General features: G+C 41.5%; 1 pseudogene; it reads right to left on the reverse strand.

The window, feature by feature from the left end:
• Positions 1-17,458: 17,458 nt before the first annotated feature.
• Positions 17,459-17,613, reverse strand: LOC141141884 (U2 spliceosomal RNA; annotated as a pseudogene).
• Positions 17,614-19,747: the final 2,134 nt, after the last annotated feature.

Here is a 19,747-nt window from a genome sequence, read left to right on the forward strand (position 1 = left end):
AGGTTTTTGTGTACTTTGGGGAGGTAGTACATGACAGGGATCCAAGGAGCAAGAGGCACTAAATATGCTCTTTTTGTCCAGAATTCCCATGTCAAAACCTTTGTCAATGAACTCAACCAGATCTTTCTTATAACTGAAAGTAGGGTCTCACTGTAAACTGCTATAGGTATTCTCATCACTGAGAATCCTAAGCATCTCACTGGAATAATTCTTTGTGTCAAGTATGACAATTTCTCCTCCTTTGTCCGCAGGACGAATGGTTAGGTCTTTTCTTTCACATAGCTGTTTAAGACCTATTTTAATATCCAGATGTTCGTATACTTTTTTACTGGGCAACTGTTCAAGGTCCCTTAGAACTAAATCACGGATTTTTAAGATGTTACATAAATCGGCAGTAGACAGTAAGAGGACTGAGATAAATTACAAATGTCTGGCAAGGTGGTATGCCACTCCAGACAAATTGAATAAGTTAGATCCGACAAATTCAGAGGAATGCTGGAGGAAGTGTGGGGCTGTGGGGACGATGGCGCACATTTGGTGGGAGTGTGCCGCCATCAAAACCTTCTGGAAAAAAATGATGGTATTGATTAAAACTATCACGGGTAAAACTGTGGTAGAAGACCCTTGGGTATGTCTGTTCCATGGTACAGAGGAGCCCATCAGGCAATATCAAAATTCGGCAGTTCCCATATTGTTGGACTTGGCCAAGAGACAGATCGCAAAGAACTGGCTAGAACCAGACAGCCCAAATATTCGAGATTGGCTCTTCTGTATAAACGAGATATACAACATGGAGGGAGTAGACGGAGGGGGACTGTATCTGGTTGAGGGGGAAAACCGGAGCGATAAATGGGCAGGATGGCGGATTTATAAAAGTTCTTGGAGCTACCTGGAAGAGGTGATAAGGGGGGACTGACTCAGAGGAGATCTTTGACAGTTCAGGTTGAGCAGGTGTACTCCTGTCTGCAGGGGGGAGGGAGGGGGGAAAGAGGAGGGGGGGAATTGGGTTGGGCTTTTCAATTGGAATGTTGATATTAAAAGTGAGATTGTAGTTTGAAGAGAGCTACATTTTGTTGTAATTTTGTACAGAAAAATTTATATAAATAAATAAATAAAAAAGAACTAAATCACGGAAAACACTAATGGAAGGAGCAGTAGAACTTGGAGGATTAAACAGAGAAGGATTTGAGAGGCCTATATGAACAGGACCCCCACGCGTGACTAAAGATTGTGTTGATATGGGATTGGTGATAAAACGTGTCTGTATATTTAATTTACGTATGTATTTATGTACGTGATTGAATGTAGCAAACTTATTCAATTCTTTAAAGGAAATTAATTTTGATCCTTTATCTAAGAGAGACTTTTCAACATCTGTTAGTTGAGTTTGACTGGGATTAAAAATACCACTTCTTATGTTCTTTTCCTTTTTCTTCTGGATGCGCCGCCCCTCTCGAGAGCCTCATTTCGTTCTGGGCTTGGTTTGTGATTGTGTTTGTCTGGGAAAACCCCCATATTGTGATTGACCAGGATGGATCTGGTTATAATTGTAATGGGATCTGAAATAGAAGTCATCTTTTCTATCCATATAGGGGTAAGTGTTTATCTCGTGAGTGTTCATCTGTAATTGGTGAAAAACGATTCTAAGTATGTAGTGGAGTCCTCTGATAGTATTGATTATCATGATTTTCCTTAGTACACACATGTAGCTTATATAATAGCTTCAGTCACTGGTTTATGTAATTTATCATGAGATTGGATCGAAATCAGTCTGTCAATGTATGTCCAATCATCTCCAATTTCCACTTATAAATTTAGTGTTAGGACTGCAAGTAATACAGGGTGCCTTGACGAGGCCTTGCAGCTTTCACATGCGTTTGCAAATGTGTGCTAACTAAACCCCTGCTTTTAACATACGGTTAGACAGGTAAATTTGGTTGGTCAGCAGACTGGTTGGTGAGTTGAGCTATGGAATTGTCTTTTTCTTGTATGTATATGCCCTCCATGTGCTCCTTACTGTGAAGGCCAGTTATGGGTGTGGGCGGTGACCAGTGTCTTGTTACCGTTTGTATATTTGGGTTGGGGACACACTGGACGCCTCTGCTGCTACTGCTGGGTGTCCAGTGTGTGTCCTGTCCCTTTAAGGGGGCTAGGGCGGCCTCCTGGCTCACCTGTCTCACACCTATCCATTCAATGCATGTGCTTCCACTGTGGAGACACTTATAAATTTAGTGTTAGGACTGCAAGTAATACAGGGTGCCTTGACGAGGCCTTGCAGCTTTCACATGCGTTTGCAAATGTGTGCTAACTAAACCCCTGCTTTTAACATACGGTTAGACAGGTAAATTTGGTTGGTCAGCAGACTGGTTGGTGAGTTGAGCTATGGAATTGTCTTTTTCTTGCATCTCCAATTTCCAGCCAAATAATAGTTTTCCTTGATATTTCAATGTACATCTGTATATATGATGTTGGATCTCGCTCTCCTCACATTGAAAGCAAGCTAAGCAAGAAACTGCAAAAATCTTAGTATTACAAGGTATAAAGCAATGTTCATAAATATTGTAGTAAAATGAAACAATCCTCACAGATACATTTAATGTAATCACAACCAGAGTCCCTGCAGGTAATTTCCAGTTTGTAATGTCAAGTATACACCTTATAGTGTGGGTTACTCATGAATCTGTTTATACAGAGATCGCTCAAACATTGGATCGGGATCGAATATCTAACTCATTGGGTACCCGTACAACTGTCACACAGATCTTTCCTCGCCCTTTCCAGGGATACTAACGTTTAGGATCAATAACTGGGGTACTGATGCCGGGGAACATGTCATCACTCTTAAGCTTTGTCATTTGCATAAAGGTCCAACAGCCTTCGTCAAATGTGTTGCAGAATGGCCACACAAATGGGCCATCTAAATGTAAGTCTAGATCCAGATCATATCCTTGGGGATTCTGCCAGTCTACAGTCATATGCACGCCTCTCATTTCTTCATTCATTGGCCTTGCATTCATCCACTCATTCACGCTAGGCAGATCCACACCATTGCATAAGACATCCCACTTCCATGGGTTTGGACTGTTAAAAGCCAAGGACTGATTTGGGGGCCAATAAGCCGTGTCAATAAAATGACCCTCTGTTTCGGGGGTCACAAGTCTTCCTAATTACTTGCAACACGAAGGCATGTATGGACAGTCTTGGTTGTAAATCCAGGACCTCATACTGTTTGTTTTTTAGCATCGGTCCTAATTTTTAAGATTACAGTGTTTGTATATTTGGTAGAGAGAGTCACATTTACTCGTTCATACCACATGGCCTGATGGGCGTTACTACAATTCAACTGAAAGACAACCTTTTTCTTTGACAGGTAGTTTAGTGGATGTGTCTTCCTATCATAGTTGGGACTTTTAGTGAACAGAATCTCAAGGGTTCCCTCAGCGGGGTGGAAACACTTATCCGCTAGTGATCCTTGAACAAGTTCTGGGAAACCATAATGCCCTGTACACACGATAGGATTTTCCGACAGCAAAATCCATGGGATTTTTTCCGACTGATGGCTCAAACTTGTCTTGCATACACACGGTCACACAAAGTTGGTCAGAAATTCCGAACGTCAAGAACGCAGTGACGTAGAACATGTACGACTAGCCGAGAAAAATTAAATTCAATAGCCATGCTGCTCTTCTGCTTGATTCCGAGCATGCGTGGCACTTTGTGCGTCGGAATTGTGTACACACGATCGGAATTTCCGACAACGGATTTTGTTGTCGGAAAATTTTATAGCCTGCTCTCAAACTTTGTGTCAGAAATTCCTATGGAAAATGTGTGATGGAGCCTACACATGGTCGGAATTTCCGACAACAAGGTCCTATCACACATTTTCCTTCCGAAAATCCTATCATGTGTACAGGGCATAATAGTATCTCCTTATGTTCTTTCTTTTCTCCCTGATTGAAGATGATGTAAACAATATACCACCCTTCATAGTTCTCCCCTGTGGGATTTACGGGATATAACTTGCTATTTTTGCATTTTATCCTCCATAACTCTGACCCCTTGGTTAAGTTTGTTATGGACATTTCATAGGTCTCGGTATCAAGATCTATAAACATCCTCTTGGTAGATTGACTGACTGTCATTTGGTCTTTTAGGAAAAATTCCTGGGATTAAACATTCCATATCCTTGGGGTCCCAATCTCCTTCACACATGGCAACGTCCTCATCTAGGTGATATGTTACATACAATATGGTATCAGGGCCCTCATTTACCACCTGCTGTATTTGTTCCCACTCATCAGGACTGGTCTTTCAGTATGAAAGACTGCAAAGCCTATCTAGTAGATACCCTGCATCAATGTCCCCAAAGGCTGTATGAAATCTGTAAGGGTGGGGATTGAGGCTGGTGGTATGTTCCAGGAAGGTCCCATCAAAACCCATCCCTGCTATGGCATGAATGAGTATATACCCATGAAAGTACATTGGGTATCTGGGGAGTAGTTGACCTTGTTTGCACTCAGCCTTATGGATCTGTGTATGACTCCACCCCTCAGGTTTTATTACCCATTTACTATACTCCTTTGGTGGGGTCCAGGGTACAGACTCTGTTTGGATTTCCTGCTAAGGAGCTGGTGGTTCTTGAGCAGAAACGAGAACATACCAGCCTATTGTTAAACCTAACAATAGGGGAGATGTGCCCATCCCACCCAGCTCCCTAAACCTCCTTCTGAACTTGTTTGCAATGAGAAGCATGCACCCAAGAGATTTTTCCCTCTATCTTCACTGAGGTGGGGGTGGTCAACAATACCTGGTAGGGACCCTCAAACCTGGGCTCCAGTCCTTTTCGTTGAAATTTCTTGAACACCACCCAATCTCCAGGCTGCAGGGAGTGAGATTTACCGTCAGAATTTGGGTCTGGAATAGAAGAGAACACTTGGACATGCAACTTGGTGAGCTGCTTATGTAATTCTTGCACATATATCTTTAAGGAACAATGCATTAATGTCATCTCTTGTGGAAAAAACAATCCTGTCATTGGGGGCCTCCCAAACAATATCTCGAATGGAGGTAGTTTTTCCGGACCTCTAGGAGTATGTCGAAAGGATTTCAATACCAGAGGGAGAGCTTGCACCCAAGGAAGGAGCGTATTTTCACAAATTTTGGCTAGTCTATTCTTGATCATTCCATTATACCTTTCAACCTTCCCTGATGCCTGCGGGTGATAGGGAGTATGGAACTTTTGTTCAATTTGGAGTCCTCCCATAACCTCAGCCATCACTTGGCCTGTGAAATGGCTCCCTTGATCCGATTCTACGGTCACCATTAAGCCAGACCTGTAGAGAAAATTATGCACTAAGTGTGCATTTGGGGTCGCCCTTAATGGATATTATTGGCCACAAGTGAGTATTAAATCTCATAGATTGTTATATATAAAAGTGCACTAGAGTGCCATCTTTATTAAACACATTCAATATATAAAAAAATAACAGTAGGATTTACAATTGTATAAAGTGCAAATACAAACACTATACATTCGCTTGCATATAGAGGATATAGCACCCATGTGCCTACAGCCCGCAGCCTGTATATGGAGAGTCAGGCGGATGAGGTGTATGGCGTGTACCCGACATGTTTCGGAAATAGGTATGTATTACTCCTTCATCAAGGGATTTATGATTGGGTGCTCAAATCTATCTGTAAATATCAAAGGACAGAGTAATAATAAAGAATATCTATGTCGTCATAAATTATATGCGACTGCATTTTTGCAATATATGCGATTTTAGTAGTTATTGAAGGAAGTAGTATAGGAAAGGTCTGGTATGGACTAATTATACTTACATCAATTTGATTCATAAAGACAAAAAACAGCAGTTAAAACAGTATAACTGGGAGCAGGCTGGCTTCTGGTTAATGGCCAAAGGTTTACCCCCAAGCACTACGTTAATTGCAAAACCCCAGCAATAGTATATTTACTGACTTGCGAATGCGGGTGCTACTATGTTGGTAAGACCATAAACGAGTTCTGGAAACGCATTTACCAACATCTTGGCACCATACGCAAACGCGATCCAGACCTCCCTATTGGTCGCCACATGGCAATGGCTCATCCCTCATCGACCCCCAAAGTATACTTTTTGGCCCTTGATCGCATCCACTTCAGTCCAAGAGGAGGAGATTCTAACAAGCGTCTTCTCCAATGCGAACTGAGATGGATACACAATCTACGGGCCAACCATCCACCTGGCCTAAACGGGGCCTTTAACTTCAAACCATTTCTGCCTGGGTTCACATCAGGGGTCTACGAACTAGATTTATAGGGACCTTCTAATATATCCCACTGTTTACTTTTACACTTTAATTTAAATGTTTTACTTTTTATTATGTTTTTTTGTCAGCTTCCAGACCTCATGTACTAAATAGTATTCATCGATGTGGTAAAACATTTCCAGATAGATACAGGTATGGATACAAGACATTGTGCCCATATATATTTAGACTGTCTTTGACCTAAATCATCGTTATACGATAGGTCTGAACAATATGTATATCTGGGTTCCCTATACCGCTATAATACAAATTGCTCGATTACAATAATGAACATTTTGTGTTTACTTTAAAGATTTTGAAGATTTTGTTTACTTTATCAACATCGTTTGAAATTGACTGTTATTTCACAAACTGCCCATATGTAACCTCTGGTCATTTACAATATGTTTCTTTTTTTCTTGTTTTGCTCTTTTATGCTTCCTCATCTATTCACCTTTTTTATTCTTATTTTTCTTGTAATCATGTACAGCAGGCTGGCTTTTTGTTGATTCATTTTTGTTCACCTTCTTACATCCATCCACAAGATGGTGCAGTTTCTCCTTGGTGTGGATGTGCGCGTGCACACGGACACCCGGCGGGTAAGCTCTACGCATGCATGGCCATGGGGCAGCACTTGGTTGCGTGCCCCATAGGCCTTCTGCATGTGGACGAGCTCTCGCACGGTTCCCGGTGTGGATTTCGCTAATCGCGCCGGGACCGCATACCCGCCGGTGACGTCAAGACGCGTGACGTCATCACGCCCCTATGGGCGTGGCTACGCCGCGCGCCTCGTCGTCTGGGGGATGCCCGATCTCCACACATGGCTGCTTGTTTTGCAGCTGACTATGTGGAGTGGACACTGATTGGCTGATGTCCAATCAGCTGTCCTATTTAGGACACAGACACTCCTTTGGCATCTGTCAGTCCTTTGAACTGCTGCCTGGAGGTCTGGTCTCGAGAGATTACTAAATAGCCACAAGGTAATTTGAATAGATACTTTGTTCCAGATTATCTGAATACTTACTCTACACACCTACTCTCCCCTTTTAACCACAGCTGAATGACTATTCTATCCTTCAGCAAAGCATTGGCTTAATTATATGCCTTGTACATTTACAAACATCACTCTTTAAATACACAGATCTCCATCGGTCATCCCTTGTGAAAGTGCTGCAACGCTCTGCATCACACTCCTGGTTGCCCACCTTGTGTCATGTGAACCAGAAGCCAGCCTGCTCCCAGTTATACTGTTTTAACTGCTGTTTTTTGTCTTTATGAATCAAATTGATGTAAGTATAATTAGTCCATACCAGACCTTTCCTATACTACCTTCAATAACTACTAAAATCGCATATATTGCAAAAATGCAGTCGCATATAATTTATGACGACATAGATATTCTTTATTATTACTCTGTCCTTTGATATTTACAGATAGATTTGAGCACCCAATCATAAATCCCTTGATGAAGGAGTAATACATACCTATTTCCGAAACATGTCGGGTACACGCCATACACCTCATCCGCCTGACTCTCCATATACAGGCTGCGGGCTGTAGGCACATGGGTGCTATATCCTCTATATGCAAGCGAATGTATAGTGTTTGTATTTGCACTTTATACAATTGTAAATCCTACTGTTATTTTTTTATATATTGAATGTGTTTAATAAAGATGGCACTCTAGTGCACTTTTATATATAACAATCTATGAGATTTAATACTCACTTGTGGCCAATAATATCCATTAAGGGCGACCCCAAATGCACACTTAGTGCATAATTTTCTCTATAGTTCCAATTTCCAGTATATTGGCCCCCCTCCTCCCCTTTTGTACACACCTTGCTCTCATTTTCCTTTTAAGCCAGACCTGCACACAATTTCCTGCAATAGTTTTTTCACAGTGACTGACGCAATAGCGTTGGCTACAGACCAGGCTTCTACCCAACATGTCTAAACATACTAGGACTTATTGGAATTGTTGGCATTTTGGCAATTGAATGTAATCAATCTGCAGTCTCTGGAAGGGATACTGTGCTTTGGGCAAATGTTTATTTGGGGTTTTGACGAGCCTCCCAAAATTATGTATTTGACATGTTTCACACCATTGACACAATCTCTCTGCAACAGTGGTGAATCCGGGGGCAGTCCAGTGAGATGTGATTGTGGAGACCATTTCTCCTTTGGACAGATGAGAGGGGCTGTGCGATGCCTCGGCTGAATATGGATACAGTGCTGGAGGGGCACAGTACCTTCCATCCTCATGGGCCCAAAGTCCAGCTGTTTCTTTACATCCCTGGTCTCGCCACTTCTGTTTTGTCTTTTCGTCAGTTTCCACTTGCAATCTCTCCAGAACAGTCAAATCTACCTACTCAGGACTGTCAGAGCAAGGTGTGGCCATGAAGATTTCCACAGACTCAGTACCTTTTTTGTGAATTAATTTAATTATACCCCTCTTTAAGGAATCTGTTACTTTCCCAGAGAGGAAAGAAAGCCTTATCACTAGTGTGAAATCTTCCTTGATGGCTGGCCATGCTTTAATGTAGAATTCTCCAGGAAGGTCGTCATTCTCAGGGGTTTTGTTAGGGGGCCATATTTTGTAGAATATTCCAAATTTCTTTCTCCTTGGGTTTGTAGCATGATGATGCTCTATGATCCATGGGGATAGTGTTGCAATTTGGTGGTAGATTTAAGTGGGATTTTATATTATTATTAAAATATATATATATATATATATATATATATATATATATATATATATATATATATATACATACAGTACAAGATTGGCCAGGAAGGGGTGCGTGAAATAGGCCACATTGGTATCTGTTAATCTAATTGCACATATCAAAGGGGACTTGTTGATGTTAATATGCAAGAATGCAAATTAGGGCAGTTTATGACTACAGCTGTTCACGGCTAGGGGTCATTGTCTGTCTGTCTGAATGACTCAAGCATATCAAAGGCCTAAATGGAAACGGCCAATCAAATTGCTCAGCCATCCAGTGTCTAGTGAATGTAACATGGCGTTCAGTCTATAGTCTGTGACTATGAAGGCTCAGATCTAGGAAAAATGGAAATCTGAGTTCTATTTACTCTATTGGATTTTTGTCATCTGTGGACTTTGAACTTTGTTCTGTGTTGGAAGTCAATAAAGTGCATCTCTCTGGAAGAATTGGGTTGCTGCGGAAGAGTACTTATTTCATGTTTGTTCCCTTTTTTATGAATGAGTGTAATTACACCCCTCTTCATGGAATCTGACAGTTTACCAGAGAGGAAAGAATGCCTCACCACTAGCGTGAAATCTTCCTTGATGGCTGGCCATGCTTAAATGTAGAATTCTTTAGGAAGGTCGTCATTCCCGGGGGTTTTGTTAGTGGCAATATTTTGTAGTATAGTGATGCTCTATGATCCATGGGGATAGTATCTTTTAAAATGCTGCAATAGGACTGCAATTCTTACTGTGTTGTATGGTGTTCCCCTTTGTAGAGATTTTGGTAGAAATCCGTTATCTGCTTTGTCATTGCTTTGCCTTTGTATTCTTTTCCTTGGGTCAGGATGGACTCCATCACTTCTTTTTTGTTTAAACGTTTTTGTGAAAAAATATTGATAGCATTTCTCATTTTCTTCTAGGTCTTTTATTTTTGAAATGTAGGTAATTTTGTTCCCCTCATCTTCAAGCATTTTGTTTATTTCTTCTCTCAGAGCTTAAATTTCCACAGCTACATCAATACCGGTCTCTCAATTTGTACATGGTATGTAGCTGATGCATATTTTTATGTTCTTCATCCTTAATTTTTCTTGCTTTGACAGTGCTTTTATTTCTAAAGAACTCTGCAATCTGGAGTTTACACCAGGGGACTAGGATGTTGTACTGGGTTTTGATTGCAGCATATATAATATAATATAATCTTATATTGTGGTTTTGAAAGCTGGCCCAGATTCTGTCATTTTCTAGGGGGTCGTGTTGAGTTTCCAAACCCCTCTCCCAAATTTTATTTTGGCATCAATATTTCTGTTTAGGATGATGATATGGTCGGAATAGGTAACGGGTTGGTTTTTTCAGAATATCTATCAACCCGCTTATAGGAACCAAAGGATATAATCTATCCTGGATTTGACTGATCCTTTATCACAGAAAAAGCTGTAATAGGGTTTGTTCCCATGCACTTCTCTGCAGGTGTCCTTGAGTCGGAAGTCTGAGATGATGCTGTTAAAAGCATGACTGGAACTGTCAACTTTACTGGTGCTTTCTCCTTGCCTATCCTCAGCTCTGCGGGTGAGGTTGAAGTCTCCAGCTACAATGGTACTGCATCGACCCGGTAGGTAGAAGTTGAGGGTATTGATAAAATTGTTTCTCTGACTCCGGTCAGTAGGGGCATATGAATTAAACAGTCAAATTTTGTGACCTATAAATTCTAGATGGCAAAGGAGGAGTCTTCCTGGAACAATCACTGTGTGAGAGGGGAGTTTAATGAGGTTATTCTTAATTAGAATTCCTCGTCCTTCATTTTTGGATTCTCCTCTGACCACACCGATGGACCAAAAGTCCACTCATTAGATTTGGGAGGCCATTCCAAGGCGCATTTTTGTAAAAGGATGATGTCACATTTTACCCCTTTAAGGTGTTGCAATATTGCGTTCCTCCGGTATGTAGATCCCACTCCTCTCACATTTAGGGAAGCTACAGTAAGACTCATGGTAATAATGAGAAAAGGGAAGATCTTATACAGAGCCAAAGCCATGTTTAGTTCCTAGGAATAGGTGTCTTCCTCTGAAAATGCATGACAGCTTGTAGCTATTCCACCTGGCTTGACTGTATAAAGCTACTTGCAGGGGAGGCACTGTTGGATTCATGATACAAGTCTGGGCTAGCTGCAAAAATATCCAGGTTGTCATCTGACATTGATGTGTCTAGGGAGATAGGTTTTAATTTTTTGCTGCAGAGCCTACTTGCTCTTGGGGGGGGGGGGGGGCATTCTATTTTTTTCCATCACCAGCTGAGCAGGGGGATGGAATCTTCTTCCGGAAATTTATCATCTACTTGCTGTGCCGAACTACTATTCTCCTTCTTGCATTTTGACAATTTCTTCCAGCATCCCTGACAAATCAGGGGTTAGCGCTCTTGACATCGCACCTGCACTGTCATCTTCAGAGGACAGGTACAGGTCCTGTATAATAGACTTATGCACATGGGAGGTACGTGGAGGATCCTCTTTTTTATAACTTTAGTTGCTTTTTTATGCTCTAAGGGTGCTAAGCCTCTGCCCAATAGCAGCAAGTATGTGAAGCTGAATTGAATCAACGATCCTACAAATGGCTTGCATAGATACAAGTGGTTGTCAACGTCCTAGCTATGAAGCAGAAACACCCCTAAAGGCTATAATTGATTTTAGATTGAAAATGTATACTTTATTTTGCATAAAAATATACAAAAAATAAAAACTTAAACAGGGTACATTCCACTCTGTGCGGCGATGCAGCACATAAATATACTACATTACAATACAGTTCCAAGCATACAAATAAATTACATTAATCCTGCGGTATGATGCCTAATGTGTTGCGCAGAGTAATAATACCCTGAAACATCACATCATGCATGACGCCACTTTACCCCAAAAGCATTAACTAGCAAGTCATAACTTTTCAGACAAATTGCATTTCAACAGGTGTGATGGGGGGGTGTTATAGCGGAGGGGGAAAAAGAGTTCACAGGCCCGAAGCTTTATTGAACTGACAGGGGGAGGGGGGGGGGGGAGGGGAAATTTTCAGACCTCCTCTTCCTCAAAGTCTATCAAGTTATAGTCTCTGAGCAGACTGCGACAGTCGTTGATGGACATCCTCTCCCGCTGGTGGATGAGGCGCTTTCTGGCACACCATAAAGCATCCTTAAAGCAATACAGCACCCACCAGGCGCTGTCAATGTTCTCCTGTGAATCCGTTCCACAGAAGAGTCAGTTCAACACACTGAAGTGTGTAATTGCAGTCTGTGGCTCTAATGCTGGCCATACACTATACGAAAAATCGGCCGAAAAATCGTTCGTATGGACACTTCGTTCGTTTTTCGGCAAGTTAGTGGGTACAAATCGATAATCGTTTATGACGTTTTTGTGGAAAAAAAACGAACGGCATGTTTGGAAAATTTCTGCCGAACGTACGATAAATTGCAAGGTTAATGTGTTTCCCGTCCGAACTGCCTGCACTAGGTATATGTAAAAAAACGAACACAAAATTATTTATTCATGTCCACTGAACAGATTATCGGTCATTATATGATGGCACGATCGTTTGCGGTCACGGTCGAACGTTCGTTTTTCGAAAATGGGTTCGGCCGATTTTCTGTATAGTGTATGGCCAGCATAAGTCTTTAAGTTCAGGTTTCAAGGCCCGCAACAGGCCCTGTGCAAAGGGGCACTCCCAAAAAACTTGCAAAGCAGTTTCCTCCTGTGCACTCCAGGGGCACATACACCATGGGCTTCTTTTCAGGTCTGGCCCTCCATCCCTGCCAGATAGAGAGCCCTTCCAGGTTTTCTCGGGGAGAGCCGCCGAATATAAAGCAGCCTCCACCGGTACTAGCCCTTCCAGGCCCCCATCAAGTCCGCAGATTTGCAGAGCACCACCCCGATCCCTCTTCAGAGTGACGCCAGCTCCTCCACCGGACACTGACAGGAACAGCGACCACACCAATCCTGGCCAGACCAAATGCAGCACCCATCCTCACCAGGAGCACCCTTCAAGCCTGCTCAGAAACAACCATTCATCAGCCTCTATGACCAAAGAGCGCCGACGTGGCCCCTACCAAAACAGACCGTCCAGGTACAAATACACCATCAGATTTGCACCTGCCCTCCCCATTTGGGAGTAGCATAGCGCCTCCTCTGGCAACTGATAAGAACAGATTTTTTTTTTTTCTTTCCACATCAGTTCTGGAAAATAACCCAATCTGAAATCTTTTCTCTTAGGTTTTTTAACAGATAGGAACTCTTTTCCATCAATACATCATTTGTGGTAAGTATACAGTGGGGACAGAAAGCATTCAGACCCCCTTAAATTTTTCACTCTTTGTTATATTGCAGCCATTTGCTACATTTTTTTTCCTCAATGTACACACAGCACCCCATATTGACAGAAAAACACAGAATTGTTGACATTTTTGCAGATTTATTAAAAAAGAAAAACTGAAATATCACATGGTCCCAAGTATTCAGACCCTTTGCTCAGTATTTAACCTCCCTGATGGTTTTCCTGAGTGGCTCGGAGTTAAATTTCAGCACCATTAGCAGTAACCCCGAGCCACACTCGGGATTACATTGCAGAATCCTGGTGCGGTGTTACTTACCTTGTCCCCAGGATCCTGCTATGTCCCCCGCTGTGTCTGCGGGCTCTGTCTCCTCCGAAGCCTCTCTGTGCCAGGCTCCGTTCCCTGAGCATCACAAAGCACGGGGGGCGGAGCCTGGCGGCAAATTCAAAATAAAGTAAAAATCATAACACATACAGTACTGTAATCTTACAGATTACAGTACTGCATGAAATTATTTTACATCCCTTTTTGTCCCCAGTGCGGTGCTTTGTCCAATGCCCTGCATGCAGTTTTATTTATATATATATATATATATATATATATATATATATATATATATATATATAAAAAATATATACTGTTCTTTCTGCCTGGAAATTTGAGATTGTCCATAGCAACCAAAAAGTGTCCCTTTTACGTCTAAAGTGGCTTTAGACCAGCTAGAAAACAGCGATAGTAAATTAGAACAGTTGCAGAATTGAGCGATAGTGAATCGTGGCAAAATTTATTTTATTATTTTTAATTATATTTATTATAATATTTGTTTTTGTGTTTCAAACTTCATCATACCCGAGATATCTACTAGACTCTTGGTGGACAGATTTAAGTGTGTTATTGTTAAGAATTACAGGCCTACAATATAAAACGCCAAATTTCCATGCAAAATAATTGTACCACTTTTAGCACCTAAAATCCGAAATAATCATACCGCCAGGGAGGTTAATAGAAGCACCCTTTTGATCTAATACAGCCATGAGTCTTTTTGGGAAAGATGCAACAAGTTTTTCACACCTAGATTTGGGGATCCTCTGCCATTCCTCCTTGCAGATCCTCTCCAGTTCTGTCAAGTTGGATAGTAAAGGTTGGTGGACAGCCATTTTTAGGTCTCTCCAGAGATGCACAATTGGGTTCTGGCTGGGCCATTCAAGAACAGTCACTGAGTTGTTGTGAAGCCACTCCTTTGTTATTTTAGCTGTGTGCTTAGGGTCATTGTATTGTTGGAAGGTAAACCTTCGGCCCAGTCTGAGATCCTGAGCACTCTGGAGAAGGTTTTTGTCCAGGATATCCCTGTACTTGGCCGCATTCATCTTTCCCTCGATTGCAACCAGTCGTCCTGTCCCTGCAGCTGAAAAACACCCCCACAGCATGATGCTGCCACCACCATGCTTTACTGTTGGGGCTGTATTGGACAGGTGATGAGCAGTGCCTGGTTATCTCCACACCTATCATTTAGAATTAAGGCCAAAAAGTTCTATCTTGGTCTCATCAGACCAGAGAATCCTATTTATCACCATCTTGGAGTCCTTCGGGTGTTTTTTTTAGCAAATTCCATGCGGGCTTTCATGTGTCTTGCACTGAAGAGAGGCTTCCGTCGGGCCGCTCTGCCATAAAGCCCTGACTGGTGGAGGGCTGCAGTGATGGTTGACTTTCTACAACTTTCTCCCATCTCCCGACTGCATCTCTGGAGCTCAGCCACAGTGATCTTTGGGTTTTTCTTTACCTCTCTCACCAAGGCTCTTCTCCCCCGATAGCTCAGTTTAGCCGGACGGCCAACTCTAGGAAGGGTTCTGGTCATCCCAAACGTCTTCCATTTAAGGATTTTGGAGGCCACTGTGCTCTTAGGAACCTTAAGTGCAGCATAAATTTTTTTTGTAACCATGGCCAGATCTGTGCCTTGCCACAGTTCTGTCTCTGAGCTCTTCAGGCATTTCCGTTGACCTCATGATTCTCATTTGCTCTGGCATACACTGTGAGCTGTAAGGTCTTCTTATATAGACAGGTGTGTGGCTTTCCTAATCAAGTCCAATCAGTATAATCAAACACAGCTGGACTCAAATGAAGGTGTAGAACCATCTCAAGGATGATCAGCAGAAATCGACAGCACCTGAGTTAAATATGAGTGTCACAGCAAAGGGTCTGAATACTTGGGACCATGTGATATTTCAGTTTTTCTTTTTTAATAAATTTGCAAAAATGTCAACAATTCTGTGGTTTTATGTCAATATGGGGTGCTGTGTGTACATTAATGAGGAAAAAAAAAGAACTTAAATGATTTCAGCAAATGGCTGCAATATAACAAAGAGTGAAAAATTTTAGGGGGTCTGAATACTTTCCGTCCCCACTGTATATCTAAACTCTAATATTTTTGAATTTTAAAACTTTTGTACTCATTTTACCATGTTATTCCAGAGTTCAAACTTCCAAAATGTCTCTGAATGTTCTTCACCAAAAGGTTTTACATCTTTGAAGTAATAAGTGTATAGATAACTTAACCCTAATCTAACACATCCATCTACTAAAATTACTTCTCTTTTAAATAAATGAATGTTCCTTATTTTCCAAAGCGCAAGTTTGATTGAATTGATTAGTAGCCATATTTTCTTGAGATCTTTTTAAGGTATTCCCAATCCATAGCACACTGCTCCCTAATTAAATTTTCTTAACATACTCAGTTCTTTGATTATTGGTCCAACTTTCTTCCACACTTTCGGAGCATAGCTACAATTCCAAAAGAAGCAGCATTCCTTTTACACAATGTGAGTTTTTAATTAGTCCTCGGCTGTATTGAAAACCTCTTGGTAATATTTCTCTTATAGCGCTCCAGGCTAAATTTTTTTTGTTCGTTGGATAGAAGTGTACAGGCTGACATTTCCCAAACTTTTTTAGTTTTATATGCAAAATTTTTGATTGGGGTAAGTATGCATCTTTCTTCCAAAAGTTTTTTTAATTTTTTATAATCCTTTACAATATTCACATCAATATCCACCAGTTTAAAATCTCTAAAAATCCGTTCTATGATAATGTAATTTTCAGAAGTGGTCCATCTCACAGGTGTTCGTTGGTCCAAGTCCGTCCATTTATCTCTTCATAAAAAAGCTTAGTTGGTACTTGAGAGAGGTGTTTAACCATCAATCTTGATTTAGTAATTTATTAAGAATGTATGACAAGTATTTTGTATATAAAAACATCCTTATATCCGGAAAACCTTTGCCTCCTTTACTTGTGGGCTTGTAAATCTCTTCTTTTTACTCTCCAAAAGAAATTAAAACAACTCTTGATTACCATCTTCAAGATTAGAACTGGTGGAAAAAAGATCATTGCCAAGTACAAAATGATTGGTAAAATAACTTGCTTTATAATTAATATTTTTCCTTCGATCGTAAGAGTTTTCAATTTCCAAAAGTCTAATATCTTTTTCATCCTTCCCAGGAGTGCGTCCCAGTTTATGATATTTTCGCCATTTTCCAAGAACCAGACTCTTAAAATTTTGGCACTATTACTTTGGGTATCTTTGTCTGTTTCAATATAAAAATTACCAATTGAAAGAACTGACTTTTAGCTAGCTGCAGCAAGAGACAGAAATGTAGTCGGCCCCATTCAAAATGACTCTCTAAACTGACACTGGCAGTTAAGGCTTCATTTTGGGCCTTGAAAATGGATAGAACACTAGCTGTCTTGTCGAAACTTGTGTACTTTACTTACTAAAATGATATGACTTCATGACTTGCAAAAAGAAGAAAATATCCAAGGAAAACAATGTATGGAGCTTATAATAAAGCACACTAGCTGTCTTGTCGAAATGTGTCTACTTACTGACTTGCTAGGTTTGGCTTCTTGCAACTGCCACTTCACCTGCTGCTTCCTGACCAAAAACTATGGAATGAGGAGAGACGGAGAGAGACAGGCCAAGAAACCGACAGGAAGCAAGAACACCAATACACACAGGGGTTAAATGCAAGTCAATTGTGAGAATTAACAGCTTGTGAGCAAAAGCAACATCGCGAGTGAGCAAGCAAAAGGATTTTTTTTTTTTTTATTCATTCTGATTTTGGAAACTGCATAAGAGAGGGGTGCACTGGTCCTGGAGGTACTGCAATACCAGGTCGATGAGTAGAGTGGACAGAGCAAGCTCTTCTTCCATCTCCCTGTTCTAAAAATCCATATCAGATATTAAACTGATAAGAACAGATTTTTTTTTTTTTTTTGCCCATCAGTTCTATAGCACATTGCTTTTCTTACAATGAGTACCACACCTGGATTCTTTCAAGCATCATGCTTCACACATCATCTAGGCTTTTTTTTTCCAAAATTAAAAAAAAGAAACATACAAATACATATATACAACAACATATATTGCATTTCAACCCCACCCTTCCACCTTCCCCACCCCCAATACATATCTGCCTTCACCTCCCCCATCCACCTCCTATCCACCAACAACACCACATAAAGCCTAGCAAAAAACAAGTTAACACAATCCCCCTCCTTCGCACCTCCCAACACCTGGCACCCCACAACACTGCTTTCAGAATGCTCACCACAATCAGTAATCTTCTTTCTTTAGCTTTATCACCCTCCACCAACCCCCAAAAAAATCAGAACGTTAACACTTCTTCCATAAAGCATATCAATTTCCTCTGGACTTTCCTGGCAAAAAACTACCCATACAGCCCATGTTGAGCCGACCCTGTTTCTTCACAGCCCTCTCTTGGGCAACTTTCTTCTCTTGCCAAAACCATTGACTTAAAGAAACTTTTGGTCATCAACACCCCATGGAAGGCCATCCATGCTATTTCCTTCTGTCAGACACTTCTTTAGTTGAAAATCTCTTCCAGCACGTGTCTGTCTAGGCCCCAGACCAAAGATATTGGATCTGACCTCCTCCTTCCGTAGCCATTTGACCAGGCTGGCCTTCCCAACAGCCCCTACTCCTAGCTCTTCCAACTTATATTTCTTAAACTCATCCAACCTGGAATAAAAAAAGGGGGCCACTAGAGCTGTGAGCTTCAAAAGATCTCGCTTGCACCAACCCCATTTTACCAATGACCATCCCGCCAGATATCTCATAAGGTGAGCCTTAATGCCCCCACTCACAAACACCTTATAGTGCGTCAGCCACATATGCATGGACATGAAGACACCTACATCTGTAAATCCATATCCACCATGCTCAGTACTCATCAACACTATCCCCAGCTCCACTCTCTCCATCTTGTAGCCCCAAAAAAACACAAAAAGCATTTGTGCTACCTTCTGGGTCCATCTCACGCTAGGGGGAAATACTGATCCAATGTATAATAATAATAACAGCAAAATAACTGATTTAACTATAAGGACCTTCCCTGTCAAGGTTAGGCGCCTTACTTTCCAGAAATCCAATTTATTAGATATCTTCTCCACCGTCTTGGCAGCGTTAACCTGCTTTAACAGGTCCCTCTGAAAATATGTGCCCATAATCACCAGAGTGTCTGCCTGTTTCACCTTTATCCCTGTCATTTCACATGTCCTGCTTAGCACACAGGCTTGACTCTTCTGCCAGTTAATACTGAGCCCCGACATGCTTTCAAATAGGCTCAGCTGCAGTACAGCTCTTTTTGCATCTCTCTCAAAAGAACATAAAAAGGTTATATCGTCCATATAGCCTACAGACTTCACATAACTCCCACCACTTCCAGGCACAAAGATCCCTTTGAAACTCTTATTCTCTTGTACATGTCTCAGTAGAGGCTCGATGGCACAAATAAATATTATGGGGGATAGGGTACACGCCTGCCTCACCACCTGCCACACGGGAAAAACTTCAGATAGGTTCCCATTCACCAACACCTGGCTCTCAATCCCAGAATACAGTCCCTTCAGGGTTCTCAGAAAAGGTGTCGGCAAACCCATCTCATTGGGCACCCTGGACAGGTAAGCATGTGAGACCTTGTTGAATATAGTATAAAAAGAGGATGGTCTCAGGGCTTCAAGGGAATAAATGTCTCTTAAAGTCCAGTATTGATGGAAATGGCAAAAATGGGAGGGCTCTTCCACACTTATGGCAGCAACTAGCAGAAAGAAGCAGTTTCTATGGAGACATAAACAAAGACAAGGCGCCTATAAGTGCAGAAGTTTACATACTTTATTATCCCCTATGGGACTAAAAACACAGGATGGGATGATAAAAGCGGCACATCATGAAATTGCAGTATATAGCATTGGAAGGGGTCACGGCTGGAGGGAGTCCTCAGGCTTGATGACAAGTACAGCGTCAGTCAGCAGCAGAGTGTCTTGGACGCTGAAGCGCCGGTGGAACTGACGTCATCCAAAGAGAGGAGAAAAAAGCCTGGAAGTGGTGTCAATCAAAAGAGACAG

The sequence above is a fragment of the Aquarana catesbeiana genome, linkage group LG04, assembly GCF_042186555.1.
Source record: "Aquarana catesbeiana isolate 2022-GZ linkage group LG04, ASM4218655v1, whole genome shotgun sequence".
Taxonomy (NCBI): domain Eukaryota; kingdom Metazoa; phylum Chordata; class Amphibia; order Anura; family Ranidae; genus Aquarana; species Aquarana catesbeiana.